Source organism: Caretta caretta, chromosome 4, assembly GCF_965140235.1.
Source record: "Caretta caretta isolate rCarCar2 chromosome 4, rCarCar1.hap1, whole genome shotgun sequence".
NCBI classification, from domain to species: Eukaryota; Metazoa; Chordata; order Testudines; family Cheloniidae; genus Caretta; species Caretta caretta.
In genome coordinates, this window is record NC_134209.1 from 146,441,178 (window position 1) to 146,467,570 (window position 26,393).

At 49.9% G+C, this 26,393-nt stretch overlaps 1 protein-coding gene across 3 annotated transcripts in view; it reads right to left on the reverse strand.

Annotated features, from left to right (window-relative positions):
• The window catches only part of LZTS3 (leucine zipper tumor suppressor family member 3), a 141,252-nt gene extending 117,279 nt beyond the window's left edge, over positions 1 to 23,973 (reverse strand). For 2 of the 3 annotated variants that reach the window (XM_048846359.2, XM_048846360.2), the window contains exon 1: positions 23,753 to 23,973. The gene's annotated coding sequence lies outside the window, so the exon portion shown is untranslated. Of the gene's footprint in view, positions 1 to 23,431; positions 23,467 to 23,752 lie in introns of those variants that run through there. The other variant, XM_048846366.2, reaches the window with a different exon arrangement.
• Between the last annotated feature and the right edge of the window lie 2,420 nt (positions 23,974 to 26,393).

The following is a 26,393-nucleotide window of genomic DNA, read 5'->3' on the forward strand; positions in this document are numbered from 1 at the left end:
ATGGCAATGGGGGACAGATAAGTGCCATCTCTGCACTACAGATATTAAAAGACTTGTTCCGAAGTCCATTGAAATCCATGGGAGACTTTCCATTGGAAGAAGGGGTTTGGATCAGGTCCTTACTGGAGGAGGGACAGGAAGGTTATGGCAGAGTGACAGTGACACTGTACATTGGAACAGCTGGTGGGGGGGCGGGGGGGGGGGGAGTTACAGCCAATTGTTAATGGAGACTAAGGTTTTATTCTTATGAAAATTCGGAAATAAAACCATGCAAGTTTGTTTAAATAGGCCCCAAAGAACTCACGATCCAAGGATAAAGTGAGCCAACAGGAGGATATAGCAGACAGGTGGACACAGCAGACAGCACAAAGTGACAAAGGAGATGGTACTAGCCAGCATGAACAGCGGTGGTCAGAGTGCACCAGCTGCCTAACCCTGGGCAATGTTTTTTCTAGCCATCACAGCAGAGGAGAGTTTGAAGGAGGGATTGGAAGGCGGACAAGGACCTGGCTCTGTGGATATTTACTGGGAGCTCTTTCCATGCGCTGGGGGTGGCATGGTAGAAAACAGAGGTTTCTGTTCAAAAGGGTAACAAATGGGTGATGAGTAGAGGCCTGTGTTGATACAAAATCTGTATCCACATCTAATCCGTGATCCGCAAAACATGGTCTGTTGCAGGGCTCTAGTGAGGACGGCAGGCATCACTGGGGGAGCAGAGCTGCCATCTTGATAGCGTATGAGGGAGGCTATACGTCAGGTGCGGACAGGCAGTGATGAGCCCGGAAAGGGACAAGCATTTGGGTTTGATGCGACAGGGAATGTGGGGGCCAAGGAGTGATGCACAGAGAGGGGCGATGTGGTCAGACTGATGAGCCAGGAAAGTGATCTTTGCAGCAGCAAAGGTATAAGGGAGGAGGATGGGATTTGGCATGGCCAAAGCAGAAGAAGTTGCAGTAGTTGAGGTGAGGGATGGAGGGCCCAGATGATTCATTAAGCTGCGTGCACTGTGCCAATCCAGCAAATGAATACACAGGCTTTGCGTAGATTCTTCTAACCTACCAGTAGCTACCTACTTAGGGTACGTCTGAGGCACTTGGCCCCTTTATATCTAAGCGCTGGATTCTTGGGACATGAGAAATGGACCAGATCATTTCTACACTGAAATGGAGGGGCTCTCTGATCACAGAGGTTTCCAGGTACTAGCAGGATGGGGCTGGCTTTCAAACAGGTACAGCCAATTTAGAAACCAGGTAACTTGATCTGAGCAGGGCCAGGGCAGGCAGGGATTATGGCAGATCAGGCATACAGAAGGAAAGCCAGGCCCCTCAGGAGGTGATGTAGATAGACTGCTCAGACCTGGAGTTCTTTTTCATTACTGCTTGGTGTCAGACAATAGAACCGAATTCAGCCATGTAATGAAATCCACAGGAAGCCTCTTTGGGATTAAGTGAGAGTGCTTTAAATTTTTATGGACAAAGAAATTCCTTTGGGAAATGCAAGCACAAAGCATAGGCTGGTGGCAGCAGTCCCCCCACCACACCCGGGGGGTGGAGGGTTAACGTACTTCACAGTTGGATCCAGCTCATGGCGGGGGTGGGGGGCCTCATGCAGCCCAATCTCCTGGGGAGCAGTGACCATGCTGCATGCAGCCCAGTCTGCGTGCGCAGTGATGTGATGTACGCTCACATTTCCGGAAGCCAAGGATGAAGGGGTAACTCTCATCACATACATTCCCTTCACAGGTGCTCGTCACAGGGCCGGGACAGAGACAAACACAAACTCTCGCCCTCTCTAACCAAGTGTAATTGAACTGTAATCACAACCAGCGAAATTCCCTTGGCTGCTGGCAGCCAAGCTGGCAATCTGCCTGACGTCTCTATTCTGCTCGCTTTCCTCTGCACAAAAGCCTCGTTTCAGCTGGAGAGGCTGCCTCTTCAGTACCATCGTAGGGCCTGTATTCTGGGGCGTAGGTCAGCCAAGAGCCTCTGCTTTCTCTTTCAAAGAGGGTTTCAAGGCTTCCCACCAAGATGCCGGCTCTCTTTAACCGGATCTCCCTTCACAGCCGCCTGAGCGTTCCAGTCCTCGCAGATCTGGGCTTCCAGGGGCAGACCGGAGGCATCCGAAGAGAGGGATCTGTTGGGGGCGGCGGGGGGTGGCATTAACCACCCTCTGTGCAAGTAAATCAGGGAAAGAGGCAATGCTAAAGGTTAAACAGGGAAAAGTGGGATGAAGTTGTGAGCTGGAAATTTTGGCTGAGCAGCAGGATTCCTGGATGAAATTCACACCCGAGACGGAGACCAGCACAAAGCTTATATAGGCACCAGTTAATCCCCGTCTAAGTCCGGTTTTGATGCTTTAAGTGGCGCCCAGGACTTGCACCAGTAAGATTAAGATCCTGGAGGACAAACTCCCAAAAGAAGGAAGGGTGTTTTCCTTCCGAGGGACGTGCGAAAGAGCAGTGGGGAACATATTAGGGTTTTTCGCTGGTCCCCACTGCGATGGGCGAGATAAGCCAATATTGCTATATTTTTTACAATTCTTCCAGGGAAAAGACAGGCATGGCACTTCGAGCGCGAGCCGGTTTCACTTCCCGGCGCTGCTGCTCCTCTTGGTTTTACACATGCTGCAGGGCGGCGCTGGTTAGGTCATTTACACCTTTTTATTAATGTTCGCTGTGGTAAAAAAGAAACTCCGCTGAATGTTCGTGACCTGAACGCAGTCCTTGCACCCCCCCTTCCTGGAGTACCTGCTGTGCAGCCCAGAGGTTCAGCTACACAAACCAGAGTGCAGACGAACGATGTTCTCCTCACCTCAAGAGATCACGTGCACATGTATGGCGGCTTTTTACCATTCGCTTCTCCTGAGCCGCTGGCTGAATTGAGGAGGTTCGGTAAGAGGCCAATAAAAAAAATGGTTTTTATGATTCCACGTGGAATGCGTGAATCAGGTGGAATTTTCAAGGCATCTCAGCACCCGATTCTTGTTCATCCGAAAGGGAATCAGGCATCTAAATCCCTCTGGCAGCTTGGAGAGCTCAGCCACAGTGTCTTTAAAATGACAAATACCTTCTAAACATTCAAAAAGCAGGTCCTCCATTATGTAATGCCAGTGGGGAGCAATGCCTGTTAAACAATCAAATTATGTGCCGGCAAAGGGCCCTATTCTTAGCATTTTGCTGTCTCCCTGCGTCCCACATTGCAATATAAAGCAGCAGATTTACAGCAGGCTCAAGGAGTAAATTCTCTAGCTTTCCTCATATGTACCTCTCCGAGACTCCTCCTTACCAATCAACCATTAGCGTGCACGACTCACGACAGCAGGAATCACGGGGCCACAAGGTATTCTACCCAGGAGCGGGTTACAGATCTACCCCACAGAGGGAGAGGTCTGATTTTCCCTTCTCACCAACTGTTCTCCTCTTTTCCTCAGTGTCTGCAATGGACCAGACCTCAGTCCCTTTATTTGTGCATAAAATACTGCTTGGTCGCTTGGTTTTTTGTTTGTATGAATTTTAAAGCTAAGTGAATGCTCTTGAGAGATGACAGATTGCATCTGTTACAGCCTGGCTCCTTAGCTCGAGCTGCGTACTCATGCTCTGAAGGTTGCCAGTTCAGACCCTGGTGTGTTGGCCAAAATGGCGGCTGTCAGACATGTTTCTGCCATTTTGGCCCCACAACAGCTCTTGCCTCTGACCCGGAGGGGTCACCTGTAGGGATGAGAAAGGAGTTCAATCCACAAGCTCCGTTCAGTTGTTGGCCTCTCTCAGTACTGCCAGCCTTACGTGTTTAAAAACCATGAGTCAAACTGCAAAAAATCATGAGATTGAAAAAAACAAAACCAAAAAAACCCCCAGCCAATTTCAATGCACTTTGGGTTCTCTGTCTTCTGGCTTCAGAGCCAGTAGAGTGCACCTGGGTCATGCTTTCAGTCTTTTCTCTGCAACCTCGAGGGCTAGAAACTGGATTAAAAAATGACAGCTGAGATTCTCCTCTGTTCACATGATTCCAGGAGCTAGGGCTGTAAGGAAAAAAACACCCGCTATCCTGAGACTCATGGTAAAAATCACAGCGATTGGTAACACTGCCTTTTGCTGAGACAGCCAACAAAGGAGCCAAGGAGCATCCTCAACAGGGGTGGGTTTGGTGACATGGACGCATTCGACTAGAAATCTGATGGAGAACATTAGCTCATAGGGGCCACTGAACCACCATGGGATAGGAAGGACTCATTTCATGCCTTGGCAAGCCTGGGCTGGATTCAGAGAGATGACCCAAAAGAAAAAGACACTGTATCCGATTGCTACTCCCCCAAGCTTGTTGTGGAATCTATTTCACAAGCATTCTCTGATAGATAAGAAATGGCAACACCTCCCTCTCACACATTCCTGAGGATAGGAAGAAAGGAATACCAAGGGAACGGGAGGGTAACTTCTTTTTTAATTCGGTGACTTTCAAAAATACGTGCAGCTTTAACAAGTAACTAACTGTAACTCCCCAATTCAGGTTCTTTAAGTGCTATAGACCAAAACACATAAAATAAAATACACGTGGCAAATATCTGAAGTATGCAAACAAAGGGGGAAAAGAAATTATTTATCATTGGTCAATACAGGATAGAACTTTGCCCTTTAATCCACAGCCCCCGAAGTGCTTATAAACATTGAGTTCCGCCTTACAATGCCCTGAAGACATATTTCAGTAACATCTCCGAAAGACAAAGGTTTTGTTGTTCAGTTGCCAGTGTGGACATAGCCTTAGTTTCATTTTGCAGGTAGGGGAAACTGAGGCACAGGGTGCTTAGTTTACTGGCCCAAGATCACATAGCAAGTCTGTTGTAGGGCCTGCAACAGGAAGCAGGGGCCCCAACGCCCATCCCCTTTTCTGACCAGAAGATCAATTCCCCCTAAAAGGGAGATCTTCAGCTGGAGTAAAGTGTGGGTAATGCCATTTAAATCAACAGAGCAATGTCAATTTACGCCAACTGAGGATCTAGCCCATTGTGCTCGGCTCTGCGGCCAGCTACTCCAATGACTCTTGAAATAACCTTGGAGGCTCACCTAACGCAAGAGAAAACCAAGTGGCCTCCCTATAAAACACCAGGGCCAGATTCTACTCTCATTTTTAGAGGAGTTTCAGAGCAGCAGCCGTGTTAGTCTGTATCCGCAAAAAGAAAAGGAGGACTTGTGGCACCTTAGAGACTAACAAATCTATTTGAGCATAAGCTTTCATGAGCTACAGCCCACTTCATCGGATGCATTCAGTGGAAAATACTGAGTAAACCCAGAGTCCATTCCTTCAGAATTCAGACCTGAACAAGAAGAAGAAATTCCCAGTGAAGCCAAGAAATGCTCGCCCTTGGGTCCTTCCCGCGATGCCAGGGAGAGGAAACCATGGTTAAAAACAGCAGGAAAATGGGACTGAGGTATCCCTTAGAACCAGTTAAGCCTTATTTTACTTAGCAGTAAGGAATAGGCCTACGTCCTGTAAGACACTGGCTTAAGCAAGTTACCATAAGCGAAGCATAGGCCTATGACCCTGAGCACAGATAAAGTGGCCAAGCACCCACCCTAGATTTTGGGGAATTGGGAATAACTTGCTTACGAGGCAAGTTGGCATAAAAATCAAACTAAGCAACCGCTGGAATATTGAACCAATACTAAACTTGGATATTTTAGGATAGGATTGTTGGCAGATGTCTCACCACCAACTTGCTTTAGCAATATGGTAATGAGTAAACAGGCATTAATAAGTTAGCCTATCAGGTAAAGGCACCCCAGTATTATGAGGGTGAGGCAGTTGGATAAGGACAGAGGAAGTGGGGTGTTTGTATAAATATTCATGGTGATTCCCAGGCCCTATAGAAGCAAGAACCCAGATGAAGAAGCTAGCTAGCCCTCCATTCTTCAATATTTTAGTTCTATAATCTATCACCTATCTTCACGCACTGGGGATCTGGAACATCAGACCCATTTGGCATGCCAGAGATGGGGCTGATCCTTTGTCTCTTACCACCAGATCTCCAAGAAAGAAGGGGTGAGTAGATGAGTGCATGAGCATATGCTATGCAAGGTATAATAACCTTTAAGATTTCTCTAATACTCTGTTATTACTATTTGCTGATGTGGTTTGGAGCTTTCTTGGCTCTATTAATTGTATTAATAAAGACGGTTAAGGGGGTATTTTGCTCTCCCTTGCCATACGTCCCGGGGTTCCATACAAGATAGCGAACTTGTCGGTTTTGACTCCGTTGTGTCGGATTCTGGGGCAAGAACCGTAGCACACTCCTCTCACTCGCCGAGTACCAATTGGCATTCATTATAGCCTCAGGCTACACTGGGAAACCCCAGACTGTCAGGGAGACTCAGGGGCAGGACCTGAAAGGATCTTTGTTGTTGCAATTGTCCAGATTTCACACGAACAGCCTCCCTGCAACACAGCAAACCCGCAGGAGTGCAGAGGTAAGGCCAGTCTCAACAGAACTACACAGGGAGGAAGAGAGGAATGCACATACCCTCAGGCCTGGTGGGGATGTAAGTGTGAGGTAGGCTATAAGTGAGACTGGCCCTTTGCCATCTCCGGAGGGTGATTATTTGTTATTTGCATTGTAACAGCTAGCCTGCTCCAGGACTCACTGTTCAAATATATTGTAAAAGGCTGCCCCTGCCTTGATAACTTTACTTTACGGTCCTGATCCTGCACAGACATACACACATACTTAATGTGACTTATGTGAATAGTCCTATTGGCTCTAATGCGGCTGCTCAGATAAGGGAGGCGAAGCATGTGTGTGAGAGTTAGCAGGCTCGGGTAACCAGGGTTAGAATCATAGAATATCAGGGTTGGAAGGGACCTCGGGAGGTCATCTAGTCCAACTCCCTGCTCAAAGCAGGACCAATCCCCAACTAAATCATCTCAGCCAGGGCTTTGTCAAGCCTGACCTTAAAAATCTCAAAGGAAGGAGATTCCACCATCTCCCTAGGTAACGCATTCCAGTGCTTCACCACCCTCCTAGTGAAAAAGTTTTTCCTAATATCCAACCTAAACCTCCCCCACTGCAACTTGAGACCATTACTCCTTGTTCTGTCATCTGCTACCACTGAGAACAGTCTAGAGCCATCCTCTTTGGAACCTCCTTTCAGGTAGTTGAAAGTACCTATCAAATCCCCCCTCATTCTTCTCTTCTGCAGACTAAACAATCCCAGCTCCCTCAGCCTCTCCTCATAAGTCATGTGTTCCAGTCCCCTAATCATTTTTGTTGCCCTCCACTGGACGTTTTCCAATTTTTCCACATCCTTCTTGTAGTGTGGGGGCCAAAACTGGACACACTACTACAGCCCAAAATGCCATTGGCCTTCTTGGCAACAAGGACACACTGTTGACTCATAATGCCATCCTGCAAACACTGATTCACATTGAGGAACTTCATTCACACAAGTAGCCGCACGGAACCACTCCCTCAGAGTCAAGCTATGTAGGATCAACAGCGTTTGCAGGAGTGGTTCCTAAACCCATTAGAAGGTCTTTGGCACCAGCAAGAAGCAGCAGCGTCTCACATGCTCACAGGAGTTCGAAATTTAATGACAGCCAAAACAAAACCAAAATAATCCAGATCAGTAACAGATGCAGAAATGACATATTTGATTACTGCACTATTTAATAAACATTCATCTCCTAATATTTTGTTTTCAAACATCAACAAATTTCAATGCCTTGAGAAATTCCTTATGAGACACGTTAGCACACACATGCACATGCTTAGTAGGCCTCTAGATGCTCGTTAGGGCCCCCATTCAGGAGAGCACTCAAGCACATATTTAAAGTTAAGCACATGCTTAGGTCCCATTGAAATCAAGCATGTTTTCAAGTGCTTTCCCTGAATCAGGACCTAAAAGTGGACCCAGAACACTCTCTCCATGTTAGGTTTTTGGGGCAGCGACTGTGTTTCATGATATGTTTGTACAGCTCCGAGCACAATGAGGGCCTGATCCCTAACGCGGGCACCCTGTGATACAAGTATTGAACAGCATCACTATGGCGCCCATCACCATGAAACCTGGGATGTTAATTAACAACAGAACTTTCCCCCCCCCTTTCCGTAGAGAGAGATTTCAAGGAGACATTTGCCAGTTCCACATGTCATTAAACCCTGTCCAGGGGACCCAACACTAGGTCTGTCTATAACTTAAGTCTCACTTAAGCCCCCAAAATAGTCCTGACGTGGGAGCTAAGGGTACATCTACAGTGAAACAAAAGACCTGCAGCATGGCCGTGGCTGGCCCATGTCAACTGAGGGGCTTGAGGGGCTCCGGTTGTGGGGATAAAGATTGCTTCAGGCTTGGGCTCTAGCCCAAGATCGGAGGCCCTGGGAGGGAGGAAAGTCCCAGAGCTCAGCTTCCAGCCCAAGCCTGAACGTCTGCACAGGAATTTTGCAGCCCAAGCCCTCCAAGCCTGACTCAGCTGACCTGGGCCAGCCATGGGTGTTCAGTTGCTGTGTAGACATACCCTAAGTGGCCCTTGCACATGGGTGAGTTTCACTTGCCAACCCTAGTTTTAGTCATGCCAGTGGGACTGCACTCTTACAGTAAGCAGGATTTGGCTCACGCGTTGTAAAGGACTTTGAGATCCTTTGTACCTTTAAGTCCACGTATGCCCAGGTAGTCTATTATACCTGTATTTATTTTAAAGGAAATGTAACAGGACTCCTTGGCACTTGTTCAGGTACACAGATCTTCTGGGAAGGGTCAGCAAAATGCTCTGGAAGAGCACAGAAATAGTTTCTACAGGTACCTAGAGGCAATAGTTAGCCTCCATGGCTGGGACATGTCATTCTGGGATAGGACGACAGGACCATACATCAAGACAATGGGTGAGAAGAGGACTGTGATGAGGCACTGTGAATGTTACTGGGTACTCGGCAGTTTTGAAAATCAGACCAGTTATTTAGGCATCTAAATATGAATTTAGGAGCTTGACTTCAGTCATCTATATGTCAAAGCCTGGGCCCCCAACAAAAATGTACTGAATTTGCAAATGAGCCTGGATAATGCCTTAATAATTTGCCTCCACCAGGGACACTTTACTCTTCCCCTACAGCCCGCATTAGTAGCAACGTAACGGAAGTCGACTCAAAATAACCACCAGCAACTCTCTCACCAAACAGAACTCTAAACACTTGCAGGGAGATCACCTTATGCACAATTGGGTGAAATTCTGAAGTGATCCAAGCTGATGGACCGATTTGAAATTTTGTGCTTGGATCTCTTCAAAGTGATCCAAAGTAAAACCTTCACACTTGGCTTGTTTGGAAGATTTCAGAGACTTGAAAAAAATCAAGTCACAGTAGAAGAAAGCTGGTTTTCAGTCATTTTAAAGATATGAGTTTTGAAAGTTGCCAATTTGGGCCATACATGGTAGGATTTTCCTCAGAGGTATAAGAAATTCCAGTTTCTATCACATTTTATAAATTGTATTGTTTAACAGATGTATATACAGAGAGAACACAGGCTGAAGGCACTAGAGAACAGAGTTAAGGATGCACATCCAACCTTAACTCTGCCCTCCTAAGTATGCAATTTCTCAGATATTTTGGCATGAGGGGCCACAGAGGAACCTGGAGAACCAGAATCTAAATGTTGCATTAACAACAGCTCAACTTTAAAGGAGGATGCTTTTCTTGCCACCAAGCATCATCTGCTAATGTTTTGACTCCTGCCTCACCTAAAGTTTGGTCTCTTGCCTATAACCCTGTCTTGATTGCTTGTAAAAGTGCAGAGTCTCAAAAGTGCCTGGGTCACCCTGGCTGCCTCTAGGAGCCAGTGAGAACCCCTAGGAACCTGTCTCACCTCTCAACCCTGGTATTAACAGCAAATCAGCTCTGACCTTCAGCACAGGAGGCTGGCAAAGCATGAGCAAGTCAGCTAAAGAACTGCTTCCTAGTCTAACAGGTGGGCAGTCCCCCTGGTACCACTCCTTGGCTATGTCTCCTCCACTCCCCAAAAGAACACACCACATCCTTGGCTGCCTACAGTACTTGGAAACCTACAGTACTGCTCCCTACAGGGAGAAATCCAAACGCTCGGTGCATCTGGGCCCCGACTTACCCCTGCGTTGGGGCCAGAGTGAGAGCAGTGATGGGGAGGTGACATGTGCCTCTTTTGTCAAGGGCTTGCTGGGGCCGGGTCAACACCTGGCATGGACTAGGGCAGTACTAGCTTAGACCCTCTTGCTATGGTCACTGTGACCTCCCCCTGGTTGCAGGGGTGCTGAATGGCCGTGGCACCGGTCTGCCCAGGAATGGCCCCTTTTTCTGGGGCCAGCCCAGCGTCCTGGTTGGTTTTACAGGATCAGATGTGACGGCTTGAGTTTTAGGTCACCCCTGCAACTGCCAGCCGCCGGCCAGCCGAGCTGGTGAAACTGTCAGCATGCGCTTTTCTGGCTCCATCCCCCACCAAACCTGCCACGTTACAGGCATGCCCAGCCCCTCTCCAGAGAGCAGGGTAACCAGATGCCCCAGACAACAGAGAATCTCTCGTGCTGTCCCAGCCTCCCAAAAGCCATTCTGCTCTCCCTTCCTGCCCTGGAGGGTGCAAACCTGCTTCAGAGCCACTCCTGGCCCTGCTGCACTACTGAAGGAAAGGCAAGGACCCTCTTCCCTCCCCCCAGAGCTGCTAAAACCCACCCACGTGCACCCCCCTGATTCCCCACCTCTTGGCAACCCAGCTCCTGCTTTGAAAATCCGCTCGCCCTTGCCTGGAAGGGGCCACGGCTGCATGGCTCCGAGAGGGCTTCCGTGGGGGTTGGGAGCTGCTTGCGTGACCAGGCCTGCCTGGCTTCTCTGCCCTGGGTTACTCTCTGCCCTGCACTCGGGGTGCTGCGCGGGCAGCTCGCTCGGGATTGCCACCTCCTGCTCTGGAGCGATTCTCCCATCGGGGCCCCAGCACTGCACCACGGCTGGCCTGGCAGAATGGATGGCAGAACGTGCATGACCGCAGACCAGTGAACAATGACCGCGTCAGCATGCAGAATTCCCAGCCTCTTAGTCTCCGTGCGAGCATCTCCTGTGGTAAACAGGGCCGGAGGAGAAGGAGAGCAAAGTGCAGCACTCCGGTTACAGAAGCAGGAGGTGAGGCATGCTCTAAAGGCTCATCAATCTGACACACACATTCCTCCAGCTATTCACCAGCGCCTTTGCTGCCCTCTGGGTTCTCCAATCCCACAGCACAGTGACTAGCCAGCTTCTGTAAGGCCGCCTGGGTCTGCCAAACCCACAGCCCCTGTAAACCAGATAAAGGGGCTTCTGGTTAAAGGTCTCAGGAGATCTGAGTTCCTTTCCCTGCTCCGCCACTGACTCCCTGTGAGACCATGGACAAGTCACTTAGTCTCGGTGTGCCTCAGTTCCCCATCTGTACAATGGGGATAACAGCACATCCTTCTCCTAGCCGGTGGACGTCTCGTCTGTTTAGACTGTAAGCTCTATGGAGTAAGGAGCCTCTCTTGCTACGTGGCTATGCAGTGCTCAGCAACCAGGGGGCCTGCTCTCAGTTATGGCCGCTCGGAGCTATTGTCACGAAACAGATCACTGCAGCACTGGAAATCCTAAAACAGAGAGGAGATGAACCAGGCTGGCTGGTGCTCAGTCAAGAGATCCTCGTGCTGCTCTCTTGCACCGCCTCGTATGGCAATTGCTCTCCTTCCAGCGCACCTTGGCAGGCAGCAGAGACACGGGACCCCTTTGCTGGATGCTGCTTGCAGCTGTCAGTGGCTGCCTGTCCTCCACAGCGTTCCCTTATGGCCAGGGGGGCCCTGCCTCAATTTCCCTCTCAGGTCCCTGGCTTTAATCCAGAAAGGCTTTCTTGGAGCTCAGAAGATCCCTGCCTGGGGCTGGTTTAACAACAAACACTTCAGAACAATCCTCAAAATCCCAAAGTAAAGTCCAGCACCACAATACTCACTTTCTGACAGTCCTGGGACTTTTCATCAGTCAAGCAGCCACCCTCAGGCCTTTCTACCTGGAGTCCTTCCTTCCTCCCAGGAGAGGATCCAGCAATTCCCTGGGTTGTCCTCTCTCCGGCTCAGAGACGGCAGCAGGCAGATCCCCTCTGCTGCTCTCTTGACAGCTCGGGATCTCCTGCAGGACCCTCCCTCACTCTGCAGCCCTGAGCTGCCTTCTCCAGGCCTGCGCTGAAGTTTCTCTCCCCCTCTCTCACTGATCCCAGCGGTCCGAACCCAGGACCCATTTCATCTTGCCTACCCAGGGAGGTGAATTCACAATGTCGCTTTCCCCTTTAAAAGGACAGCCATGCTGTGACGCTGCCCCTACGCAGTGGGGCTTTCCCGCTAGCAACGCTTAGAAATCAACCAGGAGGGCAGGTGCCCAACCTGCTGAAGAGCAGCACGGCACTGCTTGAACACTACTCGGCACTCGGGGCACTGGAGAGGTCAAGCTCAGGGGTCAATCTGTCCTGGGATTCCCCGGCTACAGACCTAAAGGTCGCAATATTACAACAAAAAGACTCCAACGGGAGACTGCTGAATTGGAATTAATTTGCAAACTGGATACAATTAACTTAGGCTTGAATAGAGACTGGGAGTGGAGGTGTCATTACACAAAGCAAAACTATTTCCCCATGTTTATTCCCCCCCACCACCTTTTCCTCACACGTTCTTGTCAACTGCTGGAAATGGCCCACCTTGATTATCACTACAAAAGGTCCCCCCCCCCCCCCCTGCTGGTAATAGCTCACCTTACCTGATCACTCTTGTTACAGTTTCCAGAGTAGCAGCCGTGTTAGTCTGTATTCGCAAAAAGAAAAGGATTACTTGTGGCACCTTAGAGACTAACCAATTTATTTGAGCATGAGCTTTCGTGAGCTACAGCTCACTTCATCGGATGCTCACGAAAGCTCATGCTCAAATAAATTGGTTAGTCTCTAAGGTGCCACAAGTCCTCCTTTTCTTCTTGTTACAGTGTGTATGTAACACCCATTGTTTCATGTTCTCTGTGTATATAAATCTCCCCACTGTATTTTTCCACTGAATGCATCCGATGAAGTGAGCTGTAGCTCATGAAAGCTTATACTCAAATAAATTGGTTAGTCTCTAAGGTGCCACAAGTCCTCCTTTTCTTTTTGCGGATCCAGACTAACACCTGCTCTGCTGACACCTGCTACAGCTGTGATGCAGCAAGGCAAGCAGGGCTGGGAAAGCGTGTGGTTCTTGTAATCTCACCCCCACCGGGAATCTTTGCACAGCGCTCCCACGAGAGTCCTTTGCATTCTCCTGTGGAAGGACAGATGCTGTGGGAAGTTTGAAGGAGCCGAAGAGAAGGTTTCTGTGCGGTAGCGGGTTCAAGAGCGCCTGTCTTCGGCCCCTTGTCTGTCCCTAACAGGAAGATAGATACTGACTGGGGGAGTTTGTGCCCAGCCCATAGCTGGTGCAACTGCACCAAATCCAATGGAGATCCACCAGGGATGAGTTTGGCCCAGTAACTCAGAAAGAAGTGGCTGGCTCATTCCAGTCCACCAGGGACAACCAATAGTGAAAATAACCAAACATTTCACACCCCTCTCAGAAACGCCATAGTGGGCCTGATCCAGACTCCCTGGGATGGAGTGACTCCTGATTTGCACCAGTGAGAGACCAGATTCAGGTCCAACAGGTCTAAAGCCACGTGGGATGGGCCGACTGCCAGCAGTGACTGTAAAGTCTAAGAGGGACCCACTGGCTCCTGGAGAGCCGGCTTCCCCTCCTCCCGCACAGACATGATCTTTGCGAATGTGGCTTCTCAAAGGCAACAGTCACATCTCCTTGCAGAGCTCCCCACATGCCCTGTGTTTGAAGGGAAGGGGGTCAGAGGAAATGTCACAGCTCAAGGAACCATGCCTGAAAGGTGGAGCGGAGCGGACTATGGTGGAGCAGCCGGATGGTGATGAAAGCAATTTGCCTGGTGCAAAAATCCAAAACCTGCAGAGAACCACCTTCTGGAAGACAAAACGCCCTGCTCCAGCAGCCAGAGATTAGTATTAGACAGCCAAGAATCCACCATCTGGGCATCCACAGGCCAGCGTGCTCTCCACAGCTGCCTCCTCCACACTGCGTTTACAAGCGCACCGACTTGTTTGCGGATGCATCACCTGTCCCCTTGTTGCACATGAGCATGCCAGTATTTTCAGACAGGCAATGGAGCTGCTCTTTAGCATCCAATCAGAGTTGCAGTTTATATTGAAATCCCCTGATGTTAAGCCCTGTGGAAGTATTAATCATCCCTGAGGAGAAGGATGGTCTTTGGATAAGGTACTGACCGGGGATTCAGGAGATGCGAGTTCAATTCCCAGCTCTGCAACAGACTTCCTGGATGTCCCTGGGCAAGTCCCTCTGTGCCTCACTTCACCATCTATAAAATGTGGCTAATGGTACTTCCTTTCTACTATTTGATTTTGATTGCATGGTCTCCAGGGCAGTACCCTCTTACTGTATGTCTTTCTGTACAGTGCCTGGCACAATGGAGTCCTGCTCTCAGTTGGGGCCCCTAGGTGCTAATATAATACACTTGATAAAACATCCCTGTGAGTTCTACCTGTTTTACAGAGTAGGCAGCTGAAATACAGAGTAGTTTAGATGAGAGACAGTGGCAGAACCAGGGGCACGAGTCAAAATGACTAGCTGCTTGCTCTAACCACTAGACAAGACTAGACCCAAATGTCATGAATACTTCCTGCAGTGTTCCATCCTGCTTGGATGCTATCAGATGTGGAGTTAAGCATGGTGGAACACACCAATGGACTGCAGAATGGAAGGCCCCAACTGGCGGAGGGATCTCCCACTGCCTGGAAATTCATTTACCATTTGTACTATATTCCCAATCAGGAATCAGGGACCCATTGTGCTAGGCACTGTACAAAATATGCAATAAAAGACTGTTCCTGTCCCAAAGAGCTTGCAACCCTATCATGTGGCAAGAGACAAGGGGTTCCAACAACAACAGTGGGATGAGGTAGGGGGACAAGGCAATAGTGACACTAATCTGGAGAACTCTGCAACAAGAAATCCCTACTACTTGACCTATAGGAGAATCTCCTAGCAGTACAGGGCCTGTGACACACAGAGTCCAGCACTTCTGAGTCTATCCAACAGAGTACAGCAGCAGCATACACATACATGCTAGCCAGTTCACTACAATATGAATTTGCATCTATTGCGTCCAGGCCTCTTCTATTACCTCTCTTACAAAACTAAAGCCATTCCTAGTGGTTTATACCCCAGCAGATAAGGATCTTGTAGAGGTTGATCTGTTTGCATCACCAGCTGCATGGAACCAATTTCCACCGGCATTCACTAGGTGACGGACACAAAAGAGAAGAAATTGCTGATCCTTGTTTTTCCTGGTTCGGATCATTATTTCTGCTGTTTTGATTCCACAGGAAAACATGTCACTGGGCCACGTACCAATGGAACTGGGTAATTCATGACACATCTAGTTAAAAGCTTCTAGCATTACCTAAACTGGCTTTGGTGCTGCCAAATAATTTCGCCAGCTAATAAATATTTGTAAGATTGTTTGTGGGAAGAGCAGAGTGTGTTAATAATAAGATCACATTTCTTCCCAGTTGGGTACAAAGTAAGACAAAGGGTCTCTGTTCTATCAGTGACAGAATTACTTCAGATCTGCACCAGCGTAATCAAGATCAGGATTTGGCCCCGAGAATCTAAAAGAAGCCGGGGCTACTTATCTGTTCATACACTGCTGGCCTGTACTGTCAGCAAGAGTAGCGAGAGCTTTATCTTTGCCCCAGTGAATCTCAAATGCACAGTGCAGTTCAGACTACCTGCCAGCATCTGCTAGAAGCAGCCTTGGGGAGTTGCCCTGTTGAAGTGAAACAGAGGTCGGCTCTTTGGCGGCGAAGCTCAGTTTAGCTATCGAAGACAGTATAATGAACCTGTGGCTGCATCTCTACAGGCATCCTGGTTTTAAGCGCTACTGCACACATGCTTCATGGGATGTACAACCCAAAGCATTCCGCTCCAGTGATTCAGGACCCTGCTACTTGAGCTAAGAGAGGTCCTTGAGTAGCTAGGAGTAATATTGGGGTAATAGATTCCTTGCAGGCCTCCACACACTGGAGGGCAATGCAGATTAGATTTGACCTTCCATCCAATGGAGAGCCCTGGGGCACATGAAAGCTGTGATCAGCCTTTGTAAGAAAATTCAGTCTTATTCTCCACCCATAGTCCCAGAGCCATGCCTTTCCCCCGCATCTGCTATTCCAGAGGGTCTCGAGCTGTGGTCCATAGACCAGGAAATGTTGGCAGGCCACAAGGTGCTAATGTCCTTTTTATATGCTGCTTCATCACATTAAAAGACAACTAAAAATATCTCCTTTTCCTACACGGTGTTGCCAACTCTTGCAACTTAATCAGGAGCCTCATGATTTTTAGTGTTTTTCTGGAAGCCCCAGCGGTTTGCATGCACTAGCAGGATTCCACGTCAGCTTTCATTTAAGAAACAGATAGCCACAAGGGCGAGTAACTGCAGAAAAAAAGCTCGAAAACAGGAAGCAAGCACATCCTAAAGGCGGGGGGAAAGAAAGGGGGAAAAATGGGCAAAGAAAAGGCCAACCTTTCTGATTGAAGATGATCTCATGAGTGTGAGGATACGGACTCACGATTATTAAACCTGCTTCCATGTAAGGAATTATTGGGATTGGGTCAGGGATGTTATTTGATCACAAGAGGGGGGAGTTGGTCTACTAAGCATTCTCTCTAATAAGACGGGCTCCATGCTAGGAAAGACTTTGTGAATCTCTCTGTCCTATTCCACTGAGATAGAAACACTAATGGACATCAGCCACTCTCCTCTGTGATTTGTTGGGAGTCCTGCTATCCTCTCTCAGTGACCATTCAGCTGTACTGAAATCTTTCGTCATCTTGCAACACCTTCCACAGTACATGTGCTCGGATTCTCAGTAGAAGTTTCTGTGGGGGAGCATGATCGAATTGCAGACATTGAAAACTCAAGGTAGGATCTGGGAGTTGAGTTGTGTTCTTCCTGGTGTTAGATTTAGATGGCAGAATTCAGTCCAACAAGTTACTAGGGCGTTCTACCCTCCTTTGTATTCAGAAGGCCTAAGAACCATCCGGGATTGCTTTTTGGAAGGTCTGGTGGGTTTGGAAGAGAGATCTGGGGAGGGGAATGAAGGAAGGCTGGCATCCCTAAGGGGCAGAGTTAAGGGTATGGTGTGTGGCCTTTGGGGTGCTGTTGCTGCAGTGGTATGGACTTTTATGTGGGTTAATTTTTCATTTCTTTGCTTTTGTCTCAGGTATGGTGTGTGTGTCTCAACCTTTACTGCTGCATCACAAACTGGCGTGTATATAACACACACACACACACAATCATTTCACCTACCACCAAAATGCAGCCATTTCTGGGGTGGAACACGGCAGCTGTGTAACCGCACACAGCAGCTCTAGGTCATACAGAGGCCAAGAGGAGAAGAATGCCGTAGCCCACTGAAACTGCGGGAAGGGATTCCAGGAGGCAGAATGGAAAAACCCAGAGTGGCCATGCCGATAGCCTACCCTTGCAACGTATCCCTGGGGAGTCTGGATGCCCGTTAGGCTTCCATTCCCCAGCTCACCCAGCCACCAGCAAGAGGCCACCTCGAGGGGCACAGCCCCTCGAGCACAATGCCAGCTGTGCTGCAGCTTCACAGACAGAGGGAAGAGCACCACCGAGCGACCCGCCCAGACCACTTCCGGCAGCACCTGGGTTTCCCCTTAGAAGACCCCCGACCTGCCACCGAGCGGGCCTGCCACAACAAGCAGGATACTAAGCCATCTGATCAAACGAACAAACGTTCTCCTAGTCGCGGAGGGGCACTGAAGATCCATTGCCGTAATCCTCCCTTTAAGGCTTGTCATGTTCACTTTCCAGGGAGCATCGGGGTCAACATGGATGGAGCTAAATGGAGACAATCCCTTTCCTAAATGGCCTCACACAAGAAGCCCACTGAACACCTGATCAGTTCAGTATCGCTGGGATACCTTTGCTTTCCTTCTCTTGGAGCACTGAGCCACGACCGCCACACCTCGGGCAATAATCTGGTCATCTGCATCTAAAATTCCCCACCGAGAGCTCCTTTGAGCACCGCAGGGGACGGCTACACACCACAGACAGGCCTCATCCTACGAGGTGCTGAATTGCTTCAGACTCAGGGCCGCTTTAACTTGCGCCCAGCTGCCTGCGGCCCCACGAGACCATTTCATCAACTGGGACTAGCCAGAGTGCACGGGAAAGTCCTAGCCACGTCCACTGTACTAGAGTGCCAACAACCAGGGTGTTGTGGGGCTGCTTTGGCCAGCTCTAGGCTGCCCAGGGATTCTCCTGCCCCCAGGGGGATTGCCTGGGAGCTGGTTAAGCCAGCGGAAGCTCTAAGAAGATGGAGCCGAGTGGGGCCAAACTCTGGGCCCTGAACACTCGCTGACTTGAGGGCAAACAGCTTGTAATGCAGCCTTGCGTTCAAGGAGCAAGAGCAGGGACTCCAGGGCTCTAGTCCCAGCTATGAGTCCCAAACGGCTTTGATACATAGATCCAGAAGGGACCAGTGTGCTCATCTCATCTGATCTCCTGTATAACAGAGGTCAGAGAACTCCCCAAAACAATGCCTAGAGCAGATCTCTTAGGAAAACCATCCAGTCTTGATTTAAACATTGCCAGTGATGGGAAAGTCACCACAATCCTTGGCAAACTGACCACTGGAACAATTACCTTCAGTGTTAAAAAAAATTGCACCTAAATTTCCCATCTGAATTTGCCTAGAGCGGAGCCAAACTGGCTGGGTTTGGCTCTATGGGTCCCAGAGCAAGTATAGCATCTCAGATCCTTACCTGTCTGCTTTGTGACCTGGGGGACAAGTCATTTCACTTCTCCAGGCCTCAGTTTACCCTCAGAGATGTGTGAGAATTGAAGGGACCCCAACCCAGAATTTACACTTCCCACGGAGAAATCCAATGTGTATGTGGCGTGGGGAGAGCTCGGGGGTTTGTGGGAGATCTCATTTTAGTTTAATCATTTGGGGCAGGGGCACCCAGAGTCTCAGAGAGGTGCCCCTTTTCATATTTTGGACACATCTGTTATTAAAATTTACCTGTTATTGTGCCAAGTAACAAACAGGATGACTGTAACGGAGCATGATTAGAGGGAAAAAAATATCCCTCTCTTTTTCCCCCCCCCACCCATTTATTTCCTGGATGCATTTGACAGCTCTTTGCATATCGTCAGTGTCTGTGCTTCCCCTCAAGAGTCCGTGCCCCTTTCTCCTCCTATTAAAACCGGTAAAACGTCACCCCTTCTAACAGCTCCAATGGTGCAGTTTCAACCCTGATCTTTCCCTGTCGTGAAGTTGCTCAGTTTAGAAGTTCTCAGCCCCTTTTCCCTGGGATGTTCAAACAAGCCACCTGCATTTCGCACCCCCTCCTCCTTGGAGTTTGCAAGCCATGGACCCACTCCTGCAGTCCCAACTCATGGCAAGAGGGCTGCAGGATTGGACCCTGGGATGGTGACATCCCCCTGGAGAACCAGGTCTCTCTAGCAGTTCTATCAAGGCCAGATCCCCCAACCCACCAGAACTCCCCTCAGGAGGTCACTCCATTTTCCCCTCAACGCCATTCTGGGATATCCCCACCCACAACAGAACAAGCCAGGATGACTCCCTCCCCAGCAGATCCCAGGGTTCTGCAGTAAATAAGAGCTTGTGATGCTGTACTAGCTTCTGTGGCCCTTAGAGCCAGCTCCGCTCCAAGCCTCACTTCCAGGGTTCTCTTGGTTATGGGGGCCCATGGGACTGTCCTCACAGGGGGCTTCCTTAGCATGGAGACGCCGTAAAGAGCCTTCTCAGGATCATTGCCACAAGGCCCCGTGAGGGTGGGATGAAGAGCGTACAATGTGTCCAGCCTCACCCTCAGAACTGCCCATTCTCCACCCTGGGCTTCCCTTGTCTCTGCTCCTCTCCCCTGCCCACACCCAGACCATACAAAGAGATCCCTTTGTGGAGTCCCAGGAAGTGGAGGGCAGTGGTAAGGCCTCCCCCCACATATGGTCCCCTCCATACGCTGTTCCACACCCTTGGGCTTCACGGTATTCACAGGGAGAGAACTCAGATCCACTTGAGCTAAAGGGGAATCTCTGCTAACAATCAGCAAGATAGGGCCTTGGATAAAGTGAGCAATTCCAAGTTCATCCATTAGGGGGCAGGTACCCACTAGCTTGTTTGTTGCATGATGATTTTTATCTGGCCAGTCTTAAAATTAAACATCCACTTTCAACTATCAAAGTTATACTTACTCCCCTCCAATTACTCTGAATAATGCCTATTTCTAATCTAGCACCTTTTATCAGTAAGTCTCAAAGTGCTTCATAATCTTAATGTATTTATCTTCATAACACCCTTGTGAAGTAGGGCGCTGCTATCACCCCCTTTTACGGATGGGGAAACTGAGGCTCGGGAAGGCTAAGTGACTTGCTGATAGTCACACAGGAAGTCCATGGCAGAGCAGGGAATTGAACCCCTCTCTCCCACGCCCTTAGCAAGTTTCCTAACCTCTGGACCATTGAACCAGGTCTCTCCACCTGGATAATGTATTTGTGAATTTACAGGGCCTACCAGAGAAAGAAAACATATGAGCCCTATCCAGCATGCCTCGTTGACATGAGTAAACCTTTCCTTACCCAAATAGGAGCCCTGGTGTCACTGATGAAGAATTACTCATGTGTAAGAGGGTTGCAGGACCATGGCCTATAACTGTACCCTCTGTTTTCCAAAGAACGGTCTTCAAATGTTTCAAGGAAATAATTCCACAAGTAAGCTGAACTCAGATGATATTGTCGCATTCGATATAGGGGCATGTGAAATCATATCGCCACTAGCACTGTGCGCATATATAAACAAGCAACAACACTACGCTGCATACACAATTCTCCCCCTGGGGAGAGGACGAGAGAGAGAATGAACCACATGTGACAGATGTTAGTCACATCGCTTAATGCGCTCCTGGAAGGTCCTCAGATACCATAGTGATGAGCGCAGAAGGAGAACCTACACAGAACAGACGAGCTGAAATATCGACACCATTCCACTGCTTGGTGGGGAGTCGATCGTCCTTTTATTAACAAATATTTGATACCATCTTCCATCTGAAGATCTCAAAAGCAAGTATTAATTACAATGCCTAGTGCAATGGGTCCCTGATCCTTGAGTGAAGCCTCTAGAGATTTCTGTACTACAAATAAATAGTAACGTTACACCCAGAAGAGGTAGGTAAGTATTTTATGGATGGTGAAACTGAGGCACAGAAAGGCAAAGTGACTTACTTAAGGTCACACAGTGAGTCAATGGCGGAGCTAGGAATAGAGCCCAGGAGCTCTGATGCCCAGGCCCTTGCTCAAATTTAGCTCAGTTACTCCCAATGTTAAATAAAATACATTGCTAGCATAATCCCTCCCGCTCTCAATTAAAGGGGCCATCAGATTCTGTGTAAATACAGAATAGCCCCATTTGCTGAGATCAGGATCTGGAACACAACCTGCCTGTTCTCATTTATCTACTTATAACATAGGGTAAACCCCCCCACCCTAGGTTGTAAGTGGCCCACAATGATGGAAGACACACCTAGCATACACCCCAAAAATGGCACTCGTACACTATTCTCACAGCCCTCTTTCCTCGGGATCGTCAACAGCCCTAAATGCAGGATCCTAAAGGCAGGATATTCGTAAGTGTCAAGGATTCTTTCAACTTAACAGCTCATGATTTGCACCTATCAACAGCCTGCGCCCCAGTCATGGGCTTTTGATCATTTACTAGTCAGTGACAGCATGCACAGGTCACAGAGCAAGGCTCAGTCCCTGCCTGAAGGAGTTTACAAGCCAGCTGGCCAGACAGACCGTGATCTGTAACCATAGGAGGCCTTTCCTTGATCTACGCCTGCCCTTATTCAGGCTAGATGGGTAGTTTACCAAAGAGTCTAGCTCCCTTTCTGAACGTACCTTCTGCCCCGTGGCAGAACGTGAGCCACTCAGGGTGGTTTAAAAATCGGTCAGGTTTTCCCCTCCCCCACCAAGGCACTGATGCTGGCTATGAGTGGCAGCAAGGTGGTACCAAATCCTGCTGCTGGTGCTTACTACACAAGCCAGCGGTGCTAGATCTGGGGAGATGAGCTGGCTGCAGCAAGCCTGCATATTGACAGGGGTGATCTCCAGCTCCTCTCTCTCTCATAGCCACAGAGATCGCAGGGCTCAAGGCCCTGCAGTCTGGCATTAAGTCGTCGTCCGTCCGTCCCCCCTCCCCCAACTCGCCCCCCCCCCGTCCCATGTGCACTGGGAACGCCAGAAGAAGGGGCTCCCCTCTGCTCATCTGCAGCTGACCTGGGTGCCCCAGGCAGTGCGGACATCATGCAGGGAGCCAGGGGTGGCGTGAAAGCGAGCAGGAGCAAGCCACAGCAGCGCTCGCTTCTCTCTCTGCCTGCTCCCGTGCAGTCAGGCTGCTGCCCTGCTCTCTCCTGGGGAGATCAGCTCTGAAACCAAGCTGGGAACTCATGCCAAGCCCAGCCACCTGCCCATACGAAGCAGAGCAGCGGAGACATGAAGGCAAGCATCCACTCGGGGCAGCAACTTATATTTGCTTCTCCTTGACACGTAGGGGATAAAGGGGAGGGGAGTTGGAACTAGGGGGTGCAGCCGCAGCAGCACTCCCTGGCTTGAAGCAATAATAGCCATCAAATGCATGGCTCCCATCATCTACAGGGTTTACAGTTTTGTTCAATGGTTTTCAGCAACCCCACTCTACAAATTGTTCCAATGCCCCCATATAGGGCCAGATCCAGAACTCCATGGATTGACCCCAGCTGCAGAGCTCGCTGGTTTCATACAGGACTAGGAGGGTGCAGGTGCTCCCATGGTCTATTGGGGTTCCCAGTAGGCAAGGGATTAAAAAACTAGCAGACCCGACACCCAGACTATTAACTGGACTAGTAAGGCAGATATCAGAGGGGTTTGGGGTCCTCCCCAAATCTATATTCTAGAGCCTTGTTAAATCATCCCTACTCTGCTGGATTAAAATACCGTATTGCAAAAGGAGCAGGCCCTGAGCGCTCCCCCCTCTCCCCCCCCCCCCCCCCGTTGCTGCTAAAGTCTCACACAGTACACAAGAGGCAGATGACATAATTCACAGTTAGCGCACGTTAATCACCCGCATGTCAGCATCTCCCTTGCTGGACTGAACCCCACTCGTGACATCATCGCAAACACGGACACCAACCACCCCTGACAAGCAGTCCACCCCCCCCCACACACACTTTATATTTTGGGTGGTTGGTTGTTTCCAAATGGGCCCAGCAGAGTAAAAAAAAAAAAAAAAACAAACCAACCCACGATGTGTTACCTTAGCCACACACCAACCTTTCGCCAAAGCAGAAACCGCAGCTGGTCCCCAAATCCTCCACCCTCCCCCACGCCCGCCCCTTCCCAAAGTGTTTGATTTGATGGCTACAACCAGGGTGCTGCCCCATAAACCCATCCCCCCCCCACCCACCCACCCTTACAGGTTTTCCAAGATGCACCCGATTTGCACCCCCCCAGGCAATTTTCCTGGATGCACCAGCGACTGTATCGAGGTGCCTTGCCACGGCCAGCCCACCCAGGCCCCCCCCAAATGCACGCGCGTGGGGGAAAAGTAGGAGCCCCCCCCCTCCTCCAGCCTTACTCTTGGCAGGCAGGCTGCGGCGCTGCCTGGATCCAGGCTCCGGACGGGTTATTCCCTCCCTGGCGGAGCAAGGGCCAGACGCGCCGGACCGGCACGGGGAGCGGCCGCCTCCCACGAACCAATGGACCGCGCTGCGTGCAGGGCGGCAGCCGCTCGGCCGATCCCGGCCGGCCCCCTCGCAGCCCGAGGGGGGTCTCGGCGCCTCTCCCCGCGCGCGGCCGCGCTCCCCCCCTTCCTGCGGCAAAGAGCCGCCAGCCCCCGGCCCAGCCCCCGCCAGCCCGCAGCCTAACAGAGCCGGGGAGAGGCGCGGAGGGTGGGACGTGCCCTGGCTTCCTCCCTGTAACTCTTCCCTCTCCGGCAAGCCCCGGCCCCCCCAATTAGCCGCTGGTGAACCCCCTCCAGCCGCGCGAGGCGTTGGCGTGGAGCGGTGCAGCTGCCGCCTCGAACCGACAGCGCCCCGGTTAACCCCCCCAGGGGCCCAATGCGGTTTAGGACACGTGACGGGGATGCAGGCGGCCTGGATTCGAATCCTGCCAGCGCCACGGAGGCCCCGGGCAAGTCGCTCCTTCGGGGGCGGTCTCGGCTGCCCTGTAAACCCGGCTCTGGGGGACCCGGGCTGGTGGACTTCGTTTCCACTGCTGCATGGTAAACCTGGGCTTTCCAGGTGCTGGAGCCGGGTCTCACACCTCCAGGCTGCAGCTACCCAGACCTTCTGCCCCCAGGCTGCGGCTTGGGCCCTGTCCACCCTGCGAAATGACAAGGCTCGGCCCAGAGTCTCAGCGGGACTGCGGCTCTGCGCCACCCTCCCCTTTCCTTAAGCCCTGTGTGCTTGCTGACCCAAGTTATACAGATTTGCAGGTGGATGACTGGGGGTGGGTTGGGTGCAAATCTGAGTCCAGGTTCACCATGCTGTGTAGACATACCCTTAGCACCCAGTTTTTATTTAGGAGCCTACAAATGCGGATAGGCACCCAGCGGGATCTTCAACTGCAACTCGCTCCAATTGATTTGACCTTAGCCTTTCTCGGCCTCAGTTCTGCAGCTGTAGAATGGGGATAATAGCTCTTCCATGCTGACAGGCATGAATTAAGTGCACCCAGATCCTAAAGCATTGGGGCTTTTATGGGAAATCACATTTGACATGCACTGAAAGTTGATCGGAGAGGATAAGGGCCACACTAAGCTATTTTTAAAAAAAAACAGCTTTATAGGGATACCACCACTACGTTAGAGGCAGGCTTGGCTGTTGATTAGAGCAGAGGACTGGGATTCTATCCCCAACGCTAACCGTTGGCTTGGGTTAATCTTAGGTTTCTAGGGCACCACTCACACGTGTATAAGCAGACCCTGCTGCATATAGAATCTCACCCAGGTGATATACGATGCTGCTTATGCGCCATGGCTGGGGTTCCAGAGGTGCTCACAGCGATGTAAATGGTGCAGAAGAAGATGCTAGCCCTCTCCATGGAGGTGAATTTCACTCCACCGCACCCTCTGTCTTTTAAACTATGAAACTCGGCTAAGTTCTTCTCGCGTTTGCAGTGCTTGCCGGGTCACCCAACAGCAGCTGCATCAACAGAATGAAGGCCCTTCAGGCCACCATGAAATCTAGTTAGTTGACTCTGTCGTCGACATGCGCCATTGCCTGATGGAGGCACCATTGACTAAGTGGGTCATCACGCCGACCTCATGTGTAGAGGATACCGGAGCATATTCCTTGGCTAGTTTGGAACCTGTTTTTATTTGTCACAAGGGGGTCGTGGTGCAATGAAGTTTGAGAACCCCTGGCCTCACCTCTTTGAAAAGAGTTATAACCAGCTAATTAAAGGGGCTTTAGAATGGAAACTCTAGGGTAACCTTACCAATAGGTGTTGCACCACGCTCAACCTCTAGCATAGGTAAGAACACACAAACCCAGTGCAGCGCCGTTGTCCACCATGCAACAAACATTTGTGCACACGCTGATCGCTATATCTTGGTAGGTTCACAAATAGCTGATTTTCAATGTAACAATTCAGTCATTTTCTCCACATGCTGCTGCCGCCACCACCACCTCTTTCAGTGAGCACAACCTTCTGTGCTGATAAAACCTCTCATTTGTTAATCATAATACTAAGTAGATTTATAGAGCTCCTTCCGGAGGCTTTACACTCCACAGAATTACAGACTGTACAGTTTCACAGTGGTAGCCGTGTTAGTCTGTATCAGCAAAAACAACAGGGAGGCCTTGTGGCACCTCAGAGACGAACAAATTTATGTGGGCATAAGCTTTCGTGGGCTAAAACCTAATTCATCAGATGCAGCTGATGAAGTGGGTTTTAGCCCACAAAGTCTTTTGCCCAAATAAATTTGTTAGATTGTACAGTATACATCAGAATATTACTCAGGTCTTGTGTGGTACCTTTCCTCCTGTGATTTTGAAGGGCTCTACAACGTTATCATCTTCATTTTACAGATTGGGTAACTAAGACAGTTATCGGCAAAGGTCGCACAGCAGGAATGGAACCCAGATCCGCAACCCAATATACTGGCCTACTTCCACCTCACCACCAACTGACAGGCACCTCGGTGGGAGAAGTCATAGGACACTCCCTGAGGGCGCACACAGGAAATTTTATGGGCCACGATATACAGGAGGTGA